This window comes from Marmota marmota, unplaced genomic scaffold (genome assembly GCF_001458135.2).
Source record: "Marmota marmota marmota unplaced genomic scaffold, marMar, whole genome shotgun sequence".
Classification (NCBI taxonomy): Eukaryota; Metazoa; Chordata; class Mammalia; order Rodentia; family Sciuridae; genus Marmota; species Marmota marmota.
The window spans coordinates 4,006,181-4,019,080 of NW_026000026.1; positions in this window are offsets into that span (position 1 = coordinate 4,006,181).

A 12,900-nucleotide genomic window follows, 5' to 3' on the forward strand; every position below is an offset into this window, starting at 1 on the left:
GATGAAGTTCTCTCCTCCGCCGCTTTCTGATGACATCAGATCTCTGACAGGTTGGTATCCCATGTGAATGGCAGCATTTCGTTCCCTTTGCTGGGTGACCAAAGCAACAGGTGAGTCCTGACTGGCCCTCACAAGCCCCGTCTCAGTCCTGTTGCCACTGCCTATGAAGGCTCGGTTGGTATTTACCTCCACAGTATTCAGCAGGACCCGGACCTAGAAGCAGTTTCCGCGGGTTCTTTATCCCTGGGCCAGAGCAGTTCCGGGAGCCGGAATTCGGCCGCCCTGTGCTCGGTGTATGTTCTGATAGGAGCAGGCTCCAAGAAGCAGTTTCCGCGGGTTATTTAGCACTGAGCCTGAGTAATTTGTCTGCGAGCCGCAGGCGAATGGCAGCCTGAAATTACCTGTTCTATGGCTGAATGAGCTGCGATCAGTTGAAAACAGGGATGGTGACGTCAGCTCTCCAAGATGGTGGCCGCTGGCTTCCTCTGTGGTCTGACTGGTGTGGGAGAACCGAATTGGACCGCTTCCTTCCCCCATCTCAAACCCAGAATTCAGCACTGAGTACGGTGATTGCACAGCTGGCAGAAGCCCACAGAAACTGCAGTGCTGTATGTTTGCGTTGCTATCTCCTCTCCTAGCTATTGTTTTAAGAGGGTCTTTTTGCAAGTGCTCTACTGCTGGGTTACATCCTCAGCCCTTTTTATATTTTTATTTTGAGACAGGGTCTCACTAAGTTGACCAGACTTACCTTGAACTTGCGATTTTCCTTCCACATCTTCCCCAATAGCTAGGATTACAGATAGCATGTGCCACCATTCCCAGCTTCAAGGAATTCTTAAAATGACATTTCTAAGTCTGCAACCTCCTAACACAATAAAATTATTTTTCTCTCTGTTGGCTTCAATATAAAATTAATGGAGTATGATAATTAAGCAACTTATACCAAGATCAGAGCACATTTCCCAGAAACATAAAACCATTGCAATAAATAGAACATGAAATGATTACAAAGTACCCATGAGAAGTTTCTCTCTGGGCAGACATCATACTCCAGGGACTGTTTTGTTAAACACCCCAGAACAGAGAAGGACGCTTAGAGGATTAAGTGGCATTAAAGTAGGTTTCACCCCGAGAATCATTCATACTTCAAAGGAGATCAGGAGAGGGCACAGAAGAGTTCCCTTCTAAAAAATGAAGGTATAAGAAAAACCCTCTGTGCTCCCTCCAACCATTGCTATCCTTGCCCATAAATGTGGATATGTGTTTGGATTTTTGGAAAATAAAGAGAAATCAAACAGAGGATTGGAACCAATATGGTGTTGATTGAATAATGTTTGGGGAACAGACTTCAGGGCAGCAGAAAACTTTGTGATTAAACTTTAGGTATCTTGATTTCCTAAAACTTCAGCTTCCTGGCTTGTATTAAATTAACCAGAATTAGCTCTAGCTTGAGAAAAGAGAGACTCCCTTGTTTTTGTCAAATGGCTAAAATAGCCTGCCTTCCTTGTTCTGTATTATTTCTATGTGTATGCTTTCCCATTTTAGTTTGCAGGCTTACCTAGAATGGAAGTTAGTTTTTTTTTTTTTCCTTGTCTCCTATTTCTGTGTCCACCCTCCCTGGGCCACCCATGGTTTAGTGGTCACCTCCCTCCAGTCCCCAAACACCCTCCAGACTAGAACCAGGTTTTATATGAGTAGCTCAGAGCCTTGCTGAGCAGGTTGTAATTGGTTTTAAAACTTTAGTACACTAGATGGGGCCTTGAAGATCCTCCAGGTCAAACCAACCATCTCTCAGAGGAGGAAAACCCAGACCCTGAGAGGAGAGCCTGCCCAAGTCACCTGCCAGGTTGTCACCCTGGGCACTTCCTGGGGTCTGTTCGGTGCTTCCATGCCCCTCCCGGAATCCAACTGAGCCTTCTCTAACCGGCCTCCATCACTTCCTCCTAAGTCTTGCTTAACTCACCAGATCCTGCAAAACTGTCCACTATGTCCCCAGCCCTGCGCTTGACACTGGTGACATCACGTGAATAAGAAACATGTACATGCATTCGCAGTTAAGGGGGAGACTGGGCTGAGCATGACCTGAACCAAAGCCCAAATCTGCACTTTGTTTCCTGAGTGACCTTGGCTCAAAATCAGGAGACCTCTGTTTTATTTGGGTCATCCATGTAAAGTAGATGTGATCATGCATGCCTTTGTGGGTGGGGTGGGGGGACTACCAGCAGGATTAAATGTCAGGACAGTCATAAAGCACCCAGCTCAGAGTCTGGCATTCAGTAAGTCTTAAACAGCACTTATCATTAGTTCAATTCCCTTCCCGCTCACCTGGAACTCAAGAGCAACATCAGAGTCTTCTGTCAACTCAGATCCTTATCTTTGGGGAGTTCTTGCTCAGGGTAGGTGACCACCATCCCCATCTGGTCCCATCCTTCTCTATCTAAGTCTACATTCTCTCTTGACTGGCCTCTACGCTGTGCCCCATCCTCTCTGAACTGGCTGCTCAGAGACCTCAGTGCTTAGAACCTTGCCCCTGACTCACTGTAGAATCCCCACCAGGCATTTCCCCCGTTTGAGCATCAGTTTCTCTATCTGTACAGAGTGTGTGCTGGGTTAGGTAAAGGTGAAGGTCTCCTCCTAGCACGGATATTCCTGGGATTTCAGGAAATAACCATGTTTTCTGTGTCCCTCCCCAAGTCCTAGAATCAGTCTATGGATCTATTAATAAGAATAAGCCCTCCGTTGCTGGGTCTGTGCTAGCCAGCTCTGGGCAGGTTTCTCAGGGAGGGAGGATTCCTTCTCAGAGGGGGCATGATAGCTCTCCTGTGGTTCCACTTAACTCTAAGGCTGAGTCAAGCTCTGTACCTGAGGTCCATGGATCCTGCTGGATCACCAAATCCCAGGAAATGACGTGTGCATTTTTTTTTCAGAGGAGTGAATTCATCAATCTCCAAATGGTTTGGACCCCAAAAAGGTTAAGGCTCATTGCTGGGAGTCTCGTCCGTGCCTCTCTCTCTCTTAACCTCTCATCTCTTGTTCTGTATTGGATGCTCCTCTGCCATTCCCCAGCCTATCCCTTCTTTTTGGTTATAATCCCCTGTAAACCCATATCCCTCTACACTGGAATGAGAGCCCTTGAGAATAGGGACTGTGTCAGGTCCCAGCAACCTAACTCTGCACACAGGAAGCCCTCCATGGCTGTGGATGCTAGCTAGCCCGGTGAGTGCAGGAAATACTTACACTTGCTCCATTAACTTTATCTTAAGTGCAAAGCACAGGAGATGACACATGGGCAGTGCTCAATAAACACTGGACACAGAAAATCATTGTGGAATGAATGAATGAATGAGAGAATCATAGCACTCAGAAAAGAGCCACCCCTTCTCCATGTCTGCCCACCCCTGGGGCCACTAGAATCTGTCTAGGGATTTATGGTTGTTCTTGTTCTTAATCAGAGAGGGTCCTTTACAATTTGTAACACACTAAGCTGGGCTAATGGATTGGAGGATCCCCAGGCTGAGTCAAGAGACCCAGTGAGCAGCCAGAGGTGCCCCTTTGACTGGGCCACAGTAGGCGAACCTCTGCAAACCGGATGAGAAAGGTGAGGAAAGGAGCAAGGAGCGGGAGCAAGGGAGATCAGGCTACTCAAACCCTCCCTGACAACCAGGGGTGGCACAACTTCTCCTCCCACACAGACGGCAACGGGGTGGCCCTGCCACTCTCCCACTGGGGAAATCCCCACCCAAGCCTTCCTTCCAATTTGGCACTTTTGATCCCCCCCACACACACACACACACACACACTCTGGTGAGACTTCCCAGGATGTGACTCTGGGTGAGCTGGTGAGGAGGGGCTTCTCCTCAGCTGGAAATCCCTACAGAGGGGGGCTTTGGTTTTCAGGAAGATGAGAATCTGGGGTGAAGGTAGCAAAGACCCACCTCTGTGGGAGAAGATGGGGAAGCAGACTGAGAATGGAACAGCTAGAACGCCTTCCCATCACCAGCGATCAGAAATGATGTGAAGTCGTCAGAGGTGCCCACGCATTTCTCAGTCCCTCCAGGGTGTTGTCAGAAAGAAGCAAGACCCGATCAAGCTTCCACGGTGACTCAGTGACAAGACACCGAGCACAGGACAAGACACCGAGCTGCCAGTGCAGATAGGAAGGGCCGGAGAGCAGAGGCACTCCAGCCAAAGTTAAAGACAGCATCTGCCAATCAGTGAAGAGTTCCTCCACCATCCACAGGGACTGAGAACACCTTCCCCCAAGTCTCAGGGACTGACTTTCATTTTCTTAACAGTTTCCTTTGGAAGCTCAGAAGTTTGAAATCATTCTTGAGGCTCCACTGCAGCCCAAAATATGAAAGCTCCTGAGACCATTTCACTGGCTTTCTACCCTAGTTTCAAAAACAAGACAGGCTCTAGCATCAGGCCAGGCTGGGGGCAGGGGACAATTCCCATGCTGACTCATTTCATCAAAGTGACCTTACGGATTAGGTTCTTTTACAGTCTCATTACACAGACCAGAAACCTGAGGTGTGAGAGGTGTTCCCATGCCACGCTCCAAGATACCTCAGACTTTGAAGAAGTGAAGCTTTTGTGGCTTCATCTACAGTCAAAGGAGAGGACCACAGGGAGGACATGACTGGAGACTTCTGGAAGCCAATTGTGGAGAGCCATACCTGCCAGGTGTATGGTGCCGGAAAGAGCAACGGTGACAATAGTGGTCATCGGGGTCTGAGCGCTTGAGAGGTCCAAAGGAGCTTTAGAGTCTTGTAGAATCCAGTGGAAATAGGAGAGTGGCTCAGCGATGTAAATTATTTATATCACACCAGCAAGATGGGCGGGGTAAAATACCAGATTTAATTTAATTAAAAAAAATAAGCAAATGAAACATTTCTTACACCCAGATATTCTAGGAAAAAAATTGTTATAAGTATTTTCCAAGTTAGGAACTCTTCATAAGCAACCCTTTCCCAGCCGTGTGGCATCGTATCGGGTGAAAACGAGGGCTATGGTCTACTTAGCCAGTCTCCAATGTTGAAGGCCCATGTTGTCTTCTGGTCTCTGTAATAAATCGCCCTGACATGAATGTCATCCCATGGCATACAAACATCCCCCATGTTTTATGTATTTCCATCAGTTCACATTTCCTGGGGAAGATGTTCAGAGTTGTGATCATGTCAGTAAATACCAAGAGATGTAAATTTCTTTGTTCTTATTGCAAGCTTCCTTTCCAGGAGTCATGTACTGATTTTTGCTCCCACCAGCATGTCTGAAAGGGACTGAGCAACATTCTCAGTGACTAACTGGGTTTTCCATCTGCTTAAATAGCAGGAAGGGCAGAGAGCGAGCTCCAGACATCATACCTGAGTGCTGAGAATCTGGACGGGAAGAAACTCCCTGACGTAAATGATCCCATTATCACCCAGACCGAGATCTGAATAGTAAGAGGGAAACTTCGAGGGCTTGACTTAGACTGACCTTGATTCTAAGTCCTACTTTGTCACTGGCTAGTTGCGCACCTGAGCAAGTCACCTCCCGCTCTTTCCACCTCTCTCATTTAGCTGCAAATTGGAGACAAGTCTACCTGTTTCTGCAGAGGATCATGAGAATCAGATGATCTCCTATGTGTTCTCACTGTGTTATGAGTCAAAGCTTTTATTTCACCTTCCCAATATAGGACCGAGTCTGGGAACCAGAAAAGTTGGAGACTCAACCCTAGACCCAGGGGTGACTTCTACACAGGCTCAACATTTTCAGCTCTGAGAACAAACATTTCAGAAGCCTAACCTCTGCTTTTTTTAACCCTCTCTTTCTTGGTGCAGAGAGCTCTGAGCACTGTCCCCCTCAACCCACCCAGGACACCCCTTCCATGGGGTTAGTATTTCTGTGCTTGTGCCTTTTAAAATGGGACGGGGGGATGAGACAGACCCTCTGCTGGGCCTTCAACTTTTCCCAATAGCTGCCCCTTAGCCTCACTAGACATATCACAAAGGTTTTAAGTTACCTTTCTTAATGGTCTTCCTACTCATGATCCCAATCTGACCATGAGAAAATATCAAGTGACCCAGGTTGAGAAGGATCCTAGAGAACTCCTGATTAATACTCCTCAAAACCACCAAGGTGCGGGAAACTTTTGTCGGGAAGAACCTAAGAGACAGGAAAATGAAACCTGGTGTCCTGGATGGGCTCCTGGAATGTCAGGTAAAAACTAAGGAAATGGAGCCAGGCGCAGGGCCTCACATCTGGGACCCCAGCCACTCAGGAGGCAGAGGCAGGATTCCAAGCTCCAGGCCACCCTGAGCAACTTAGCAAGACCCCCTCCCAAAATACAGTGGAGTGGGGATGTAGCTCAGTGGTAGAATGCCCCTGGGATCAGTCCCCCAAACCACCCACAAAACACTAAAGAAATCTGAATGAAGTGTGGACTTATAATACTGTATCCATGTTGGTTCACTTGTTGTGACAATATGTCATACTGAAGTAAGATGTCAATAACAGAGTGAGGGATATACAGGAACACTGAATACTCCTCAGAAGTTTTCTGCAAATCTAAACCTATGCTTTAACAAAATGTTTTTTCATTTACCTCCATAATTGGGTTTCTTTTTTTAAATATTTATTCCTTAGTTATAAGTGGACACAATATCTTTATTTTATGTGGTGCTGAGGATCCAACCCAGGGCCTCGTGTATGCTAGGCGAGCGCTGTACCTCTGAGCCACAACCCCAGCCCCATAAATGGGTTTCTTGGTCAAAGAGAAAGAAAACTTAGTTGTAGCAAAACTCCTGAAAACAAATATTGATACCTGCTGGGTCTGATTCCTTTCCTGTCATCCTTTCTCTCCTACCCCTACAACAGGCAGCCCGCACCACCCCCAACTGTATTCTTGTCAGAGTCACCACGGACCTCCAGGTTGCTAAATCCAGTGGTCAGTTCTCACCGCTCATCTTAATGACCCTTCAATGGCACTTGCTCTCATCAATCACCTCCTCTTCCCTCATTTCCTTCACTTGGCTCCCTGAGCTCCGTGACATCTTGGTTTACTTCGTCCTCTAGGTGACTCCTCAGGCTCCTTTGCCAACTCCTCTCTGAAGGCTGGGCTGGGGTGCAGAGGGTGGCCTAAATTCTTGTTCTTCCTTATTTATACTTCTTTCCTTTCTGAACTCATCCAGTCTTACAGCTTTATGCACCAGGTCAATGCTAACCTCTGTCCAGTTGCTCTCTCTGGGCCAGACCCCTCTCTGGAACTTCAAACTCATAAATCCCACAGACTTCCTGGTGTCTCAACTTGGACACCTCAAATGCATCTCAAACCTGATAGGCCTAAAACTGAACTCCTGATCGCACCTGCCAAAACGGCTCGCTCTCTCACCTCAGCAGGAGGCAACATTACCCTCCTGTCATTCAGACCAAACCTCTTGACCTCCTCTTCGACTCCTCACACCCATGACACTCCACATCCATTCATCAGCAAATCCAATTTGTCCTGCCTTCCTTCAGAATGTGAAACTGTGCACGAAGTACCACTGATTTCCCAAACTGAAATATTATTAACCCTCATGGTGAGATGCCACCCGGTGTAGGGATGCCTTACCCCACCACACACACTTTTTTTTAAAAGATGGACACAATATCTTTATTTATTTTATTTATTTTTTTATGTGGTGCCAAGGATTGAACCTAGTACCTCGCAAGTGTGAGACAAGCTCCCTACCACTGAGCTATAACCCCAGCCCCCCCTTCATTTTTTAAATTTATTTATTAGTTATTTATTATTAATTTATTTATCAGTTATACATGACAGCAGAAAGCTCATTTTCAATTCATTGTACACCTTTCCCGCCCCTTCTTAATATCAGGATCTACACAAACTGGCCCTGGAGACCTTTCCAGTTACGATTCTGCTTTTCTAGGCACGTGGCTGCTAAGCATTATCCTTGAACCCACTGAAGATCTGGCTCTACTCCCCCAAGTTCTATTTCCCACACTCAGTCTGACCCAGCCTGGCTTCCCTCCTCTCCTCCTGCCACCCCTCCTCACACCTTTACTCTGACCACCGAACCCCACAATATGTACCTCTTCCAAGAAACTTCATTTCTGATACAGGAAGAGTTCCCAGCTGGTCCCTCATCCAAGATGATATATTTGTCTGGACAAGTCTCCTTGACTCTTTCCCCATTGCCAGATCCCAGGAAATCCCTCTTTAAGATCTTACAAGTCCCCAGCCTCTTCCCTCCTATTCTGCCTCCATTTACTGAAGTCTTAACTTCACCCCTTTGTGGATGTTCAATGGGGAACATAACACCACCAACTTCCTGAGCCAGTTCTGAGGATTAACTAAGGCCATGAGCAAGGACCCCTACACAGCAGCCACACAAGTGTTTGCTGTTGTTACCTCTGCTGTTGCCACTGCCCTCTGAATAAGGTAGTAAATTATATGCTGTAATTTAATCCCTTTGGGGTTGAGATTTATAAACAGAGGTGTTCCAACCTTTATAAACAGAGGTGTTCAATCCCTTTGGGGTTGAGCTTTATAAACAGAGGTGTTCCTTAACTTATTTTACAGTTAAGGAAATGGAGACTCAGGGAGATTGCAAGGGATTTTTCCAACATCATACTGCTAGAAAGTGGCAGAGATGGGACTCAAATTTACCTGGGCCTGGTCCTGAAACCTTGACTCTTACTAGGTTAGTCATTGCATCCTTGAAATTACTTAAAGTACATATTGGTGAAACATGCACACATACACATTCTTAGAAAGTAATATGGAAGTGGGTATCCATTGTTTTAAAAGATGCTTATTCCTCTTATAAAATGTCTTAGTAGAATGGCTGATGTGATGCATAATCAATATTATCTGCTATCTTGGGTTGAGGAAAAGCAGATGAGACTTCATGCTAATTACTGATTTTATTTTTACTGTTTCAAGAACACTCCTTTCTGGGCTGCAAAGCTGAAGACATTACAGTGGGAACAAAGAGATCTCAGCTCCCCTGCTCTCCTCCAACAGGCAACTTTGGAACAGATGTGACACCCTCTGTTTCTGTTGGGGAATGTGACTGGGGTCTTGATCTAGTTTCTATTGAATACTGTTGTCATCAGAATTCTTTCCAATAACTCATGGGCCTCTTTTGATTCACTCACACTGTAAAAGGTGCTGTTTGCTTGATGTCTGTTTTTACTTTCTACTCTTCTGATCAACTTTGTGGTTTCCATATTTGATACAAATATTTAAATTAAACATGACAGAAGGATGGTATGCATTAGGTGTTGTGTTGCACTTGGCCCCAATACCCAGGGCCCAGGTGCAGTCCCCGTCCACAGCAACATGACCACATTCTAGCTAGTGACTTTTTATTTTAAAATAATAATATGAGAACGTCTGGTTAAAGATGGCAAATTAAGGTGACGTGGTTCTGCTTCCCTCTCTGAAAGTCACAGCACTCCTTCCTTGTGGCATCCAGAAAGCAGCTTCAACCCTGAGCCACAACTCATTTCAAAAACAGAGAGGGGAAGGTACCGGGGAACATGAGCTGCACCTGGAAGGGTCCAAGCGTGGCTCAGATGGAAACGGAGCCAAGAGCTCCTGTGCGGAGCAGGCACAGGTGGGTGCTCACCAGGGAGGTCTGTTTCAGAGGTCTGAGCAGAGGGGCTGCACAGCTTGAGGCTGATTAGGAAGAAGGGTGTGTACAGGAACCAGCAAGGGAGAGGGCCTTTGTCCGGAGAGACACACACACACACACACACACAATAGAGGGAAGGAGCCATGGAATGGGCTCCTGGGGTGGCAGCAGCCACAGGTCATGCAGCATGATGGGCGAAGGAAGCCTGGAGGACACACAGCTGATCCCCCCACTCCAACAAGCCTCCCTGGCCTCTGACATCCCAAACCTCCAGTCCAAACCCTCTGCGTGGCAGCCAACTTGAGGCTGGGGAAGGAGCGTGGCTGAGCTTCAGTCCCGCTAAAGGCCCCATTCTGTGCCCAGCCACATCTGTGGCCCATATGAGGCAGCAAGTCCCCGAGCTGGGAGCCAGGAGGTGGGTCCCACCCAGCACCGGGAGTATATCGACATGTAAACTTGAGTGAATCACAATCCCTCTGTGGCCCTGAATTTTCCCTTCTGTGAAAGAGCCGTAGCCACGTGGCCTTGTCTTCCTCCCAGGGTGGTTGTGTGGCTCCGCTATAAATGATGGGAAATCACCTTGTGCACTGCCCCAAACACTAGTCACCGTGACTGTAAGCATCATTATCCTCGTTATTGTTCCTCAGCTCACACACCCACTGTCTCCGCCCTGCCCTCCTGGAATGCGGCTGAGTGGAGAGTGCACTCATGCCAGTCCTTCCCCAACTCCTCTCTCTTCTCCCAGAAGCTCAGCCTGTAGGCAGCTGGTGTCAAGTGAAGACCTCCATTTTTTCCTCAAACACTCTTCCCAGTTCTGACAACTCTGATCAAGTGGGAGGAGGCCTGGACATCCGGGAGCTGGCTGAATGAAAGTGATGGCACTAACCTCACAGTGTTGCCTTGAGGTCATGTAAGGAGCCCATACCTCTCCCTGTACGTGACCTCAGCTGCCTAAAACCCACCATGACCAGTGCTCCCTTTGATCTACCTTGCTTGCTTCTTTCCTGGCTACTTTTGAAGTGCAAGTACCCTAGGAGAGGGACACACAGATGACTGGTCCTGCAAGGTATCCAAGGTCTACGTGAGGTTGTTTCCCATTCTGCAGTGAGATGACAAAGACCAGTAACTGGGAGGATAGGCATGGATTTGGGGGAAAAGTCTTAGCATGAGGGAACCAAGCAGTCTTCCCCAGGCCTACCCTCCATCCCAGAATGCCCTGCAACTTCTGCCCTGGCCCACTGATATCCTTGTTATTCTAAACCTTTGGTGTACAGGTAGAAGATGGTCATAGGGAGAAGGACAGGTTCTTCAGGACCTGTTAGAGCTCTGGGATCCAGCTCCAAGTCAGAGCTCCAGGCACCATCCAGCGGCCACTAGGGAGATTGCAGGAGAACAGGGCAGGTGAGAAAAGAAACCTGAAAAGGCGGAGCAGTGGCAGCAGGGAGCAGGGAAGGGAGGAGCCCTGCTTTGGCCTCCTCCGTGAGCCCTGCTCAGCTCCAGCCCCCGCCATGCTTCAGCTGGCATCTTCTCACTGTAATCTTGAGAAGGCCACTGACTCTGTCCTCTAGGACTCAGTTTCCCCAGCTGTAAACTGAAGGGGTTGGAGCCAGGTGTGGTGTTGCGCACCTGTGATCCCAGCTACTATGAAGCCTGAGGAAGTAGGTTCACAAGTCCAAGAGCAGCTTGGGCAACTTAGCAAGACCCTGTCTCAAAATAAAATACGCAGAGTTGGACATGAGGCTGGGTGGTAGAGTGCTTATCTCGCATGTACGAAGCCCTGGCTTCAATCCCCAGCACCGCAAAAGAAAAAGATAAAAAAAGGAAAAGAAAAAGAAAGAATTGGGCAGGGTGAGGTCTCATCAGGTGCTGTCCACAGGGTGCCAGCTCATCCAATCCTCATGGCCAGGTAAGAGCTCGATCACCCTCCTCTCCCATACTGCAGTCACTTCTGACCACACACATTCATGCTTCATTCACCTGGAAAATCTTCCATGGCTACCTGTGGAATTCCAGTCATCATTTAAGGTGTGGCCCAAAGGTCACCTCCCCCGAGGTGTCTCCCTCCTCACCTGCCCATTGCTCACCCCTCTCATCCGGAGCCCCCTCTTCCTGCTATAGCTGTAGTCAGCTGGACTTCATCCCCTTCAGCCCTGAGTCCTCCAGCCCAAGGGCTTTTCTCAATCATGTGTCTCCCTCTTCACCCAGAATGCACTGGACCAGGCACTGAGTGCTCCAAAGCACCTGCTCTGGAGTCAGTCAGCCTGGCTTCATCCCTGGGGGGAGGCAGAATCATGCCCCCCCAAAGATGTCCACGTCCTACTCCCAGGACCCTGCGATTAAATATGTGCTCTTACATACTAAAGAGCTCGAAGGGGGGTCACCTGTAATTTACCAGAATGGACCTCCTAAGACAGGCCGCCAGAGTCAGAGAAGGGAGCGTGATGATGGAAGCAGAGGTCAAAGGGATGTGGGGCCATGAGCCAAGGAATTCGAAACCCACACCTCCAGAAGCAGTGTCGCCCTCCCTGCCAACCCATCAGACTTCTGACCTCCAGAACTGTAAGGCAACGATTTGTTGCTTTAAGCCCCTCTGTTTGAGGTGATTTTTTACAGCAGCCATAGGAAACAGACACATCCTGGTTCAGCTTCTTCCTAGTTATGTGGCTTTGGGAAATAGCCTCCTTATGCTTCAACTTTCTCATCTGTAAAGTAGGAATGACAAAGGCAATAATTCTTATCCCACAAGGTCATTGTGAGCATAAAATAAAAATACCTGGAAACCCATTGAAATGTGCCCAAGACTAACTGTGCTATTAGCTACTACTATAGGTATAATTAATAGCTAGCTCTCATTAAAGGCCTGATATGTTCCAGACCCAGGGTCAACGTCTTAGAGGAATTTCCTGGAGTCTCATCACCTTTGGTGGGATAACAATTTCAATTCCCACTTTACTAAGGAGAAAACAAAGTGCCCAGGGTAAAATCCCTCTAGAGCTGGGAGCACTTCAAACCTCGAAATTTAAACTGCTGCTCAAAATGGTACCAGTTTGTGTTCGTTACTGATGGAGGGGCTTGCTTTGTTTCCTTTCTTGCAGGGAATGGCAAAGGGAGGGCCCCAGGTGGGGCCAGGATTTTGAGCTGATACCTCCTTCTCTTCTCACCTAGTGCAAGGGAGAGATAAAATCCAGGTAAAACCCATCTGTGGGTCCCCACTCTGCCCATCTAAGGGTTCAGTGACTGACTCCCACCTCCTCCCCAACCCCCCCCCCCCCCCCCC